This window comes from Malus sylvestris, chromosome 14 (genome assembly GCF_916048215.2).
Source record: "Malus sylvestris chromosome 14, drMalSylv7.2, whole genome shotgun sequence".
Taxonomy (NCBI): Eukaryota; Viridiplantae; Streptophyta; class Magnoliopsida; order Rosales; family Rosaceae; genus Malus; species Malus sylvestris.
In genome coordinates, this window is record NC_062273.1 from 19817763 (window position 1) to 19830696 (window position 12934).

The window sequence follows — 12934 nt, forward strand, 5'->3', positions numbered from 1 at the left end:
AAAAAAAAAGATACTACTTGAAAACTATGTCCCCAAAACTATGAAGACGATCTTCAAGCAAGCTTTCCAAAGTCTTCAAAGTCTCTGCCTCGGTGGGAGACAAGATGGGCAACTCCATAATTATGCATTTATCTCGTTCTAGGCGTGAAATCTCCTCTTGGTACTGAGAAAGTGTAGTTCCTTGCTCCGCGAGAACACTTTCAAGTTGCGATGCTTCGATTACCAACTGCTTTCTCTCTCTCGCCAACGTATCTAGACGCACCTGGACATAAGATAAAGAAGTCTCTGTAACTTGATAATCTCCCGAAGCAGCTTGCTGAGAAGACTGGACTTGAGCCAGTGATGAGTTTATTATTGCTAGCTAATGAGCTCTAACATCTGGACTCAACTTCTCCAAGGAAATGGCACGCAAGGAAGAATACTCAGTCGAGGCGGCCATAAGTTCGGCAATCTTGATCTTCAAGGATGAAGAGTTAATGTTAAGGTTGTCAATAACAGAAACAAGCTTCGACAAATCTTCATTAAGCAACATAAGGTCTTCCAACGGGCACTTAGAAATCCTCTCCTCTATATGGCTCTTGACATCCATTGCCGCACTAAGACTGATGCGATGGATGACTTGCTCAGTACCGCTAAGGTTCGGCCCTCTCAAAGAGATCTCAGAGCTAGCTGGCAAAGGTGTTGGACACATGATGGGTTCTTGCATACCTTTACCTACACATGGCAAACTTGGGAAGTTCGGCGGATTTGGAACAAGCTCTGCACCAGGCGGATCCCCGATCTCCCTGTCTGTAGGTAGTTTGCCCGCAAATAGCATCTCCATATAGGAATAAACATCTGCAGTTGCCAAATCAAAAGAACAAGAAGGCCCAACCTAAAGAAGACAAAGAAAGATGTTAGAAACGAAAGCAAAATAATGAAAGCATAAGAAATCATGAGAGGGAATGAAATACATACATCTTTCTCAAATGGCACATAGTCATCGAGTAGAGGAGGTCTAAACACTTATTTCTTCTTATGACGAAAACTGACATCACTGTCAACCTGAGCATCCTCAAGTGGTCGCTTGTTTGGCTCTTGTTGACACTGTTGCAAAATAAATCCATCTTCGTGTGAGTCAACTTCATCTCCCGCCTCTTCAGAAGCATCCGGATGTCGAGGAGACAAGCATGGGCGTTGAGGAGCTAAAGCTACAGGTCTATCTTGTAAGGGAGCCGCACTGGTGCAATCAAGAGCTACCGCTTGCATAGGAACCACATGACAGCCCTCTCTCGACATATCATTGCCCGAGTAAGAAGAATTGGTACCACTTGCCATCCCCAAGTTCTTATAATATACCTTTGACCACCAACGAGCATAAACACGGGTCACTGGATTACTCTTGAACTCGTCCTTGACTGGCAGCGTGATAACAGCATTTGTACGTGCACGAGTACAAGACTCCCAATGCATATACACGGCCTGCAAGGATGCTGATTGGTTCTTTTCCTTCAGCTTGCCTGGCAAGTTTTGGACAAAACCAAATTGCCTGCTAAAATGGTGAAGACTATATGGCTGAACAATGCACTGGTCTTCTTGCCGCAAAGAAACAAACCCCGAACGAAGACTTATAAGATAAGACAAGTCTGACGAGTGGAGATGTGAATTATCTACGATGCCTCGCCGCGCCGAGCCAACTCTCGCTAAGAGGTTCATCCTCAAATCTTTATAACTTTCAAATAGCGCTCGTGCCTGTAAATCATCAAGGCCTTTCGCGAAGAGCACGCTAGAATACTTCGTCATCAAATGCCCCATCTTGGCTGCAGTCGATGAAGAAAGCATTGACTTGTCTAGAGCCGTCAAAGAAAAGTGAGTGCCAAAATATTCACCCAACCAACCATACACATAATGGTAAGGAAGCACCGCAGCACGATCTTCAGTGCTTGCCGAGTTCGAAACAATGCTCAAGCCATTGTAAATGTTGGCTAAAACCGGAATAACAAGACTAAAAGACTCACCTGCAGCCATCTTGCTAGCAATTTTGAAAACTCCAGGACGAACTAAGTTGACGTCGCCTGTCGGGAAAACAAACTTACAAAGCCAACAAGCTAAAAAAGCAGCTAGGTAAGACTCATCCACATGCTCTGATACTATGCCAAGATCCTCAAACGCTCTCAACTCATCAGAAGAGCGACGCCTGGTTGAGCCAATAACACCGGACGGGTCTGAGTCTCCATTTGGCCTAGTGGTCTTGTTACGACAACTTTTCTTCGAAGACCTCTTATACCTCATGGCCTCCCAGTACCAAAATCGGATCCATGAGGAAATCCTCACGCCTGATTTACCTTGAGCATCCTGGAAAAGCTTGTGATACGCCCAAAACAAATAGCGGCAACTCGCAGGTAATCCTCGGCTATTGCAAAGAGAAAGTTCCTCCGCCCTGGGAACGACCTCGTCATAAAACTTACCATGGATCAGCAAGCCTCATATCCTGTGAAAATCCCACAGTGAAATTGACATCTCCCCTTGCGCAGTGTGAAGTGTGTTGGTCCCTGAACACCAATGCTCAAAAAACGCTCGAATGACGGAATGATGACAATCATAACTAAACAAAGATGCGTACACAGCGTGGTAAATGCCCACTTTAGTAAGCACATCTTTAGATCGGCTTAAGACATCTTCAAGCCACTCCCAATAAAGCTCATCAAAGACGGCTTCTCCAGTAGTCGACAGGGTACCATTCCAAGCCATGGCTCCGCTGCGAATGTGATCACCAAGAAGCTTAAACAAGGCCGGGTGATGGTCACGAGCATGGTGCGAATGATTCAAAATAAGAACCCTCAATGTGCACGCATTTTTCTTCGTAATTGGTTGAACAGTGTCTACCACCTCCCAAGATACTTCAGAAGACCATGACTTAATATGCATGGAATTGTCTTTCACGGGAAAAGCAAACGCCTTAGGACCAGTTAGAGACGGGTAAAGCTTCAACGTTGTTCCCTCATCTTGTGAATCGCCTTCCTTTGCAAGAATGGTGATGGTGTTGTTCCTAAAACATTTGAAAAATACCATGACCACAAATCAGCCACAAAACTTGAGCAGCACGACAAAGATGGCAGCTACAGGATGGTCCTTCAAGGCACGTTACAGTGGCAAAAGAAACCAAAATGCTACACAATCGCACTACGCAAACCCGCAGCGATTACGCAAGCAGTTTCTCGTACCACACGACAGCGCGCCACCGAGGGAAAACTGTGGTCAAAAGGCACTACACAGTGAAACCTCGTTGCAGTCTTTTACACAAGCACACCCACGGCCTGCTACCACGGCTCTAAAAGCTTTGCGAAGATCCTGGCGTCAAGCTCTGCCTTCTCAAGATTAAAAAAAATAAAAAAAAATTCCTGACATTACAAACAAAGAAATCCATCAATGGGGACACACACATTGTACGTTATATATATATAGACATATGTGTGCATGGTTTGGTGATGGGACAAGTGCACAAAATGGAGATGGTGACAAGACGATCAACCTCAACATATATATATATAAGGACGCAAATGGTGATGGTGATGGGACAAATATATATATACATATATGCATGGCTCAAAAGATGGAAATGGTATGCACGGCTCAAAAGACATATATATATATATATATACACACACACACACACATGTGACTCACCAAGTAAAAGGAGCATGAAGGAATTGCAGAGGGCAAAGCACATTATATTACATATGTATGCACGGTGATAAAGTAAACTGCAACGGTAATAAAGCAAACTGCAACAACGATAAAGCAAACTACAACAGCAGCCTTCCGTATATATATATATATATATATATATATATATATATATATATATATATATATACACACACATATATATACTCAAGTGACTCACCAAGTAAAAGCAGCAGCGCAGGATTGCTGGACAATGGTGCAGTGGTGATGCAAGGCAATAAGCAACGCAGTGGCTGAAGCTGTGTAATGAGTGTACAAGCAAATGAGCAATCCCACACACATATATATATATAAAGGTCCCAGGAGAAGCAAATGAAATGCGGTGGCTATTCAAAACGCAGGTCCGTGACTGTGCAAACTGTGCAAATGACCACCCGTGCCTGGAAAAGAAAAACCAAAATGAGAGGTGATATGATGGTGCATTGGGAAAATATGATTGTGTACAAAAAAGAAAGTGCCAAGTGCATTGGGAAAATATGATCGTGTGGGAAAATATGATTGTGTACAAAAAAGAAAGTGTCAAGTGTATTGGGAAAATATGATTGTGTACAAAAAAAGAAAGTGCCAATATGATTGTGTACAAAAAAGAAAGTGCCAAGTGCATTGGGAAAATATGATTGTGTACAAAAAAGAAAGTGCCAATATGATTGTGTACAAAAAAGAAAGTGCCAAGTGCATTGGGAAAATACGATTGTGTACAAAAAAGAAAGTGCCAAAAAAAAAAGGTGAAAGAATACTGCATTAGTCACCATCTAAAAGGAAATGGATGTGTCAAGCACCATCTAAAAAAAATATAAAAAATAAATTTTAAAAAATAAATAAAAAAAAGAAGAAAAAGAAGGAAGTAACGCATTTTAGTCAGATATACATTTTATTTGTATTTAGCACAACATACTGAATAAAATAAAGCATGTCCATTGATATCTCTAAAATAAATTACAAGTGTGTAAAAAAAAAAAAAAAAAAAAAAGTCAAATCAAATTTACAGGAAGGGATCTTCAAGGATGATCAGGTGGCGCCTCATCACTCGGCAGAGCTCCAGAAAGACAAAGCACCAGAGATTGATTATCTGGAGCTTCAACACTTGGTGAAGCGCCAGAGGACGAAGGCAGAAGTTGCCGCTGGAGTAACGCCACAAACCTCTAATGATCACTCTGAATCCGAACTTCGGACTCCTGCAGCTGGTCAAGCTTCCTCTTCATGCTTGTTGAGTAATTAGTTACGAGCATGTGCAACTCTTTATTCTCGTGCCTAAGCACTCTCATCTCACTCCCTGACCTCTTGCCGAAGACTGGCCACCTCAGCCATCAACGACTCAACCTGAAGAGATCGAGCAAGAAGACGTTGGCCCATGTTTGAAACTGAACCTGCACATCGGACACTGTAGGCTAGAGAGTCCTGAACAGCCAGCTCGTCGGACCACCTGGAAAGTATCCTAGTGTCTCTAGGAGTGAGAAAATTTCTGGCCACCACCGAAGCGGTTGTATCGTTCATCATCATAGAATCCCCAACTGTAAGAGGACCATTGGGAGATACGAAGGACGGCTGCCAAATGTTGTTTGAAAAAGATATGTCACTATCTTCCCCGACATTCAAGTTAAGACGACGGTCAGAAGGGCAAGACATTTTCGAAGGTGTGAAGAAAAAGAAGAGGTCGGACAAATCAAGTTCTTAGAAGTGCAAGTAGGGAGCTTCTACAGGCGGAAAATTCAAGTGTGCTTTGGAATGTGATGTGTGCCTCTCTTTTAAAATCAGCACTCGACGAAGCTTCAGAAATCGAAGAGGCAAGCTCAGAGATCGAAGAGACGTCTGCTTTCTCAAAAGCTGGGCTGCTCAGAAACCACGGGCCGATCTCAGATATCGAAGAGGCGCCAGTCTTTTTTCAGCCTCGTCAACACCTATCACATGCACACTCAGCTTTGCGAAAATCACGGATAATTTGTCGAAGCGCCGATCTCAGATATCGAAGAGGCGCCAGTCTTTTTCAGCCTCGTCAGCACCTGTCACATGCACACTTAGTTTTGCGGAAATTACGGGCAATTTGTCGAAGATTTCTGATAAAGAAGAAAGCGCGTGGAGCCATACTGATCAATCACTCAATGGTTGCCAACACGAGTGAAAGAATAGTACCTCTACAGGTATTAAAGAACTTCCTATAATTGTCCACCTACACCGTCCATAGCAAGGCAGACTTGCAAAAATGCCCAACCCTTCCTCATTTCTGAGGGTACACTCTCAGCAAAGCCTCTCGAAATACCCAGTTTTCTTCCTCTCCTGGAGTACCTCTGCAAACAAATGACACCAAAGCAAAAGTATCTCATATCACCAGGGTAGAAAGCAAGAGTATCTCATATCATGCTTTCTCCATGTCCTTTCCTTTGTCCTTGTTCTTACCTGCAAAGACAAGGATAAAGAAAGCAATATGTCGGAACCTCCATTCAAACTCCGGGCAAGGAACCGACTACCGGGAACCTTTGCCTGGTTGCTTACCTGGCTTTACTCTTGAGTACTCGTCTTCAGTTGCTGATGTACTTCCGAAGAAGATGCCATATTTGCCCGGAGAACAAATAAGGCAAGTGAAAATGATACCTTGAAGCATGTGGAAACAACGTGCTGATTTCCTTCAAGATCAAGTCTCCCCTTCCTTGCACAATCAACCAACCCAGCAGAATGAGTCCAAGTTGAATCCAAGAGCTCGAGAAGTTTCAACAAACATATTGGTGGCACCATCGTCGAAGAACAAAGCCTCGTTGTGCAACGCTGTCAAATCGCCACCACTTCTTCGAAAGCAAGAGTATTTCATATCATGCTTTCTCCCTATTCTTTTCTTTGTCCTTGTTTTTACCTGCGGGACAAGGAGAAAGAAAGCAATCAGACAGCACTTGGTATCAAACTTCCGATCTGGAACCAACTGCTTGGAACCCTTCCCTGATTGCTTACCTAGCACTGCTCTCGAAGTACCCATTGTTTCAACATCATATGCTTCTAGAGAAAATACCACATCTGCCTGAAGAACAGATAAGGCAAGGGAAAATGATACATTGAAGCATGTAGAGACAAGCACAACAAAACACGAGTCGATTCATCCGTTACTTCTTCAAAATCAAAAGTATCTCATATCATTAGGATTGCAATCACTCTGGGTTTGGTGGACCTGTTTCGACCCTCAAATTCTTGGGTCGACCCGCTAGACGTTGTGAGCTACACGTGTCGATTTACCACCCTTGAATCAAATCCTTAAAGATTAAGTCACCAACTGGAAGAAGCGCCCATCACTCTTGAAGATCATACCGTTGACCAAACTGCTCAGGGTTCATATGAAAATGCTGCGAACTTCCTTGATCTTTCAAAGCAGGCATGTCCTGAAACTGCTCGTGGTCATGTTTAAGTTCGAGATCAAGCCTTGACAACCTCTAAAGAAATTACAAGTCCGATTCAAGATCAAGTGTCCATCACCCTTGAATCAAATCCAGCTCAAGATTAAGTCTGTGGAAAGTCCCTTGGGGGAAACCAGAAAACCCTCCAACCCAGTTCAAGAATAAACTGTGGAAAGTCAACAATTGGAGGAAACCAGAAAATCCTCCAACCCAGTTCAACAATTGGAGGAAACCAGAAAATCCTCCAACCCAGTTCAAGAATAAGCCTGTGGAAAGTCAACAATTGGAGGAAACCAGAAAATCCTCTGAACCAGTTCAAGATCAAAGCTGTGGAAAGTCAATAAGAGCAACAAAATACGTGCCGATTCACCCATTACCAAAGCAAAAGATCATCTACCACATGAAGCTCCTTGTGGTCCAATTTCAACCTTCAAGATCAAGCCTCAACGGTCTTTGAAGAAATTTCAAACAAAGTTCAAGATCAAGCCCCAACGGCCCTTGAAGAAATCACCAACCCAGTTCAAGATCAATCCTCAACGGCCCTTGGATCAACATCTGCAGTAAGGGACTTCAAAACGCATCTTCTACACGTGACAAGCACATGTATACGACGCGCCTTGAAGTGGGGGCATTTGTAGACATCGAAATTTTGGTAAAATAAATGTTGATCAATAATTAAAATTTCAATGTTTATGTGTCACATAAATTTTACACATAGCATGTGACTAAACGAAAAATCAAAATAAATCGGAAAAGTCTTCAAACAGGACACGTGTCAACACCTGGCAGAAATGATTTATTTCATCTAATTATTTAAATCCAAAAAATCAAGTTTTGGAATTCTATAAATAGGAGGTCAAGGCATTCATTTTAGGACACCAATTCATAACCAATTCACCTCACACCAAAACCTTGAAGCTTTGAAACTCCAAAGCTCCCAAGCAAATCCCAAAGGATCAAGAGAGCTCTCTTCGTTCTTCGTCAAATCCTCATTCAAAATCAAGCCCCAACGGCCCTTAAAGAACTTCCGCTGATTCAAGATCAAGCCCCGACGGCCCTTGAAGAAAGTGTCCATCGTTCATCATTCGTTCATCCCTAGATCAAGCCCCGACGGCCCTTTGGATCCACGACGTCAACAAATCTGCACAACTGTTTATCCCAAGATCAAGCCCCGACGGCCCTTTGGACCAACAACATCAAATCCACCCATTGCAAAGATAGAATCAGAGGCTAAATTTGTAGAATAGATTGTAACCCCTAATTCATCAATACAAATATTATTTTGTACACGTGTTTCTTGTCTCGTGCATCGCAGGAATTTCCGTGTTTACATCTACATCAAAACAAGAAGCAGTCCTAAGTTTCCTAGAGCAAGAAATCTCTACACATATTGCCATTTCCTACGAGCAGCCCAGTAGGTGTGGGGGCGTTTGTGAAGAAAAAAATAATCACAAGGCGACGCGTGGATTTTTGGTAAAAATGACAAAGTTACCCCTGAGACACACCAGTTGTCCTACGCGCGAGCAATGGACAATCATTCTTTCATCAAGCCAAGAGTTTCCAAAAAAGGTAACCAATTCCAAATTATCTCATCCATCCTCATCTTAGGTAATTATTTCATAACCTACAAATTATTCCATATAAATGGAGATTAATTGGCTAATTAATGGATTAATTCCTAATTAATCCATTAATCACCAATTAAATCACCCATTTTCACACAAACAACCTCTAAGGGCCAGCCACCTCAATTCCCTATATATATGATCCTTTTTTTTTTCTAAAAAAGGAGGTCCACACTTTTGCAAAACTCTCAAAAACTCTCCAAATATTTTTCTCTCTAAATTCTAACTTTGGCATCGGATGTGCTTCGGCCAAAGCCCCCCTGCCATTCATCGTGGGTGCATGAGGCTCTTGGCCTTGACCTAAGGTGTTAATTGTTTTGTAGGTGCAATTTTGTCCAAGAAGAAGAAGGCGGAAATTTGCATCCACAGTCGTCGTCAATGTTGAAGAGCTCAGACCCGAAATAGGGGTTCTGGGTCGGGGGTTGTGAAGGAGGTGGGGGTGGGGTGGGAAAGGGTGGGTTTTTGGATGGGAGGGGAGGTGAAGAGAGTGGATAAGAGGAGGTGGTCGGGGGGAATGAGTTTATGGGTTTTCAGTTTTTGTTTTTTTTTTATATTTTTTTATAGGGTAAATTATTATACTATTTTTAATGTATAAAAAAAATTTGCCACGTGGCCCATATTTGGCAGCCACATGGCACAAATGTGGCAGCCACGTCAGCTCTTAACGGATCAATTGATGGAAAATGTAACGAATGTATTATATTGAAATAAAATAGTACTTGAGGTATGAAAGTGAAATGTTTTGAAGATGTTGTATGAGGTTGTAATAGACCTCAAACTTGAGGTGGTACAGTGTAATTTACCCATTTGTTAATTGTTGTATCTTTCTTAACGATATGCTGCTTTTCATTGAGGCTCTTTTAACAAGGGGATCCCTTTTATTGTCGAAAAAAGATAGTATATGTAACACCCCACCTTCGAAATATTTATTTTCGGGAAATAATTCAATGATAGGCCCAAATTAAATTCTTGTTTACATTACTTTCAATAATCACGATTCTTTATTTAATTTTCTTAATCCCTCACAAAAAACTATAACCATAACTAACTTACCAAAACATACGATTAAATTTTCATAATTTATCACCAACTTCTCCTCTTAAATCAACTTCTCAACTAAAGATTAAATCTCAATTATTAAGGCAGCATCTAACTCTTGTTAGACTGCCTATGTACCCTTTAATGGGATCAAACCATCATAGTTCATAGCTCCGTTTAAATCCATTCTTATAGCCATTTCCGAAAATATTCTAGAAACAGAAATATTAAACATTAACTTTCACAATCGAATCACATTAAATGGTTACAAATTTCATATTTAAAATACCTAAATTTGCATAAAAAGGCAACGTCGGCCCACTGGCCACGCGCCGCCACAGGTGTCAGTTAGTCGCCCCGACTCGCTAGAAAATTCTACGATTTCTAAAAATTCTCAAATTTTAGAGAAATGTAGAGCAATTCAAGGGGAACAACTTTTATACATAGGCCAAAGTCTAATTCGGCCGAGAAAAGTCTCAAATCACCATGAATCCACCGGAACCCTAGAATTTGGGCGGTTTCGATTCTTCCTTCTCAGTGCTCAGCCACCCCTATAGTTGTTTGGGCTTTGTTCCTGAGCTCAAAATGAAGCTATAGGTGGGGGTGATCGAACAAAAACGTTCAGGATTGGTGGTTGTTAGACAAGAAACCACCGCACCCACAGGTGCAGGTTTCACCCAATCAAGGCAAATTCTTCCCATTTTTAAGGAGAAATTGATAGAGGGAAGATCATGGCGTGTTTCCTAGAGGGTTGCTCGACTTAAAACACCTGAATTTGGCCAAAAAGTGCATCGGAAACCCTAGGTTTCCAATCGGGTCGGGTCACAAAAGGGAACGGGTTGAAGGGGTCATGTTTTCCTCCTTCTTCCCTTCTCTCTTTTCCTTTCCCTTCTCCCTCTTTCGATTGGCTAGTCCTAACCCTTAAGTTCCTCATTTCTTTCCCATTGGTCTCTTCCCCCCCCCCTTTTATTTTCTTCTTTTTCTTTCTCTCTAGTCCCCCCCCCCTTTTTTCTTTTCTTCTCGTAGCATATTTCCATCCAGAACCCAATCTGCAACCTTCCCAAAATCATGACAAAATGACTATTTTGCCCCTAGTTTCATTCGGTTCTATTTCATTTGTTATAACCCTGTTTGTCCAACGGTTTTCTCCTATACGCTCGTGGAATTGTCCTCTATCCAAATATGTCAAAATATATGAGGATAAAATACATCCTCGTATAATTACGTTTAGCCAACCAGGGACATTTTCGTCTTTTCAACTTACGATAAATTTCACAACATAATTCATAATAATTTCCAGAAACAAAACCTTAAAAGTTCTAAATTCAATTTTTCATACCCATAAATTGATTTATTCTTGATTTTCTCCACATATTCATAATTATGAATATCTAATTCATATATTTAAATTTTCAGGGTATTACAGTATATGCTTAGGGGTGTGCTATCCACACATCTCATTTTACTTCTTACACACCCTTTGTTAATTTATGTCCGTTGATTTTCTTTGATTCATCCGATTCGACGACCAAAAATTAGAAGGGTGTGTGGATATCACACCCCTATGCTTATGATTAAATAAGAATGTGCGTTTATTAGGTTTTTTAGTTAAAATGGTCTCTTGTGATTTGCATAACTCTTCACTTTAGTATCTGAGATTTGAAATCAATAGAATTGGTTCATGAGATTGTCCACCATCAATCATTTTGATCATTTCGTGAAAAATATTTGTTAACTAATAAAATGACCAAAATACCTATAATTTTTGTCACATCCCGCCCTGAGCCCCCACCACATCCTGGGCTCGACTCTATCGTAGCACGATATTATCCGCTTTGGGCCCCGACAACGCCCTCACGGTTTTGTTTCTGGGAACTCACACGAGAACTTTCCAATGGGTCATCCATCATGGGATTGCTCTCGTACGTACTCGCTTAACTTCGAAGTTCCGATGGAACCCGAAGTCAGTGAGCTCCCAAAAAGCCTCGTGCTAGGTAGAGATGAGAATATATATATATATATATATATATATATATATATATATATATATATATATATATAAGGCTTACATAGTCCATTCCCCTGAGCGATGTGAGATGTTACAATCTGCCCCCCTTAGGGGCTTGACGTCCTCGTCGGCACACTTTCACCAGGGATTGACTCTGATACCAAATTATCACATCCCGGCCCGAGCCCCCATCACATCCCGGGCTCAACTCCACCGTAGCACGATATTGTCTGCTTTGAGCCATGACCACGCCCTCATGGTTTTGTTTCTGGAAACTCACACGAGAACTTCCCAGTAGGTTACCCATCCTAAAATTGCTCTCGTGTGAACTCGCTTAACTTCGGAGTTCCGATGGAATTCGAAGTCAGTGAGCTCCCAAAAGGTCTCGTACTAGGCAGAGATGAGAATATACATATAAGGCTTACAGGATCCACTCTCCTGGGAGATGTGGGATGTTACAATTTTGGCCTATTGTTTATTAAATTGAGGGTATATTTATCATTTTTATCCTTATTTAACATAATTTTGTACGAATGACCAAAATGATTGATGGTGGACAATCTCAAGGATCACTTCTATTGATTTCAAATCTTAGGAACCAAAGTGATGTGTTATGCAAATCTCAGGGACGATTTTGGCTAAAAAAAACCCTTTATTATTGTTTCTTTTTTATAAAAACGATATTTAAATACTGAAAAACACAAAACTCAAGATTGCAAGTACAAATGTAAATAGTCATAAATTGCATCCACCCTATAAGAAGATTTGAACAATTGCTAAAATGACAATTTAATTTTACAAAGCAAATACTTACATAGCTTAGCTAGTGTACAATCACAATAGTAACAAGGATCAATTGACGTAGATCTAGACAAGCTGGAGCATGTGGTTTAATTCAATGTGAAGCGAAGATTAGGGCCATTTGTATAGGTCGAAGAATCTTTACGCTCAAAATACCGATTTTGCGTAATTTCTTGGTGAACATTCACATTTCATAGTATATAGGTATCTTTATAGACGTTATATTTTAGGCACAAGGACAAGGTAAATCAAATGGAGATTAAGTGATGTACCTGTTGAAAAACGAGCTCAAGTAATGTTACTTAAATCAAACGACTAATTTAATTTTGAAATATTTTGAGCATGAAATGATTCTTGAA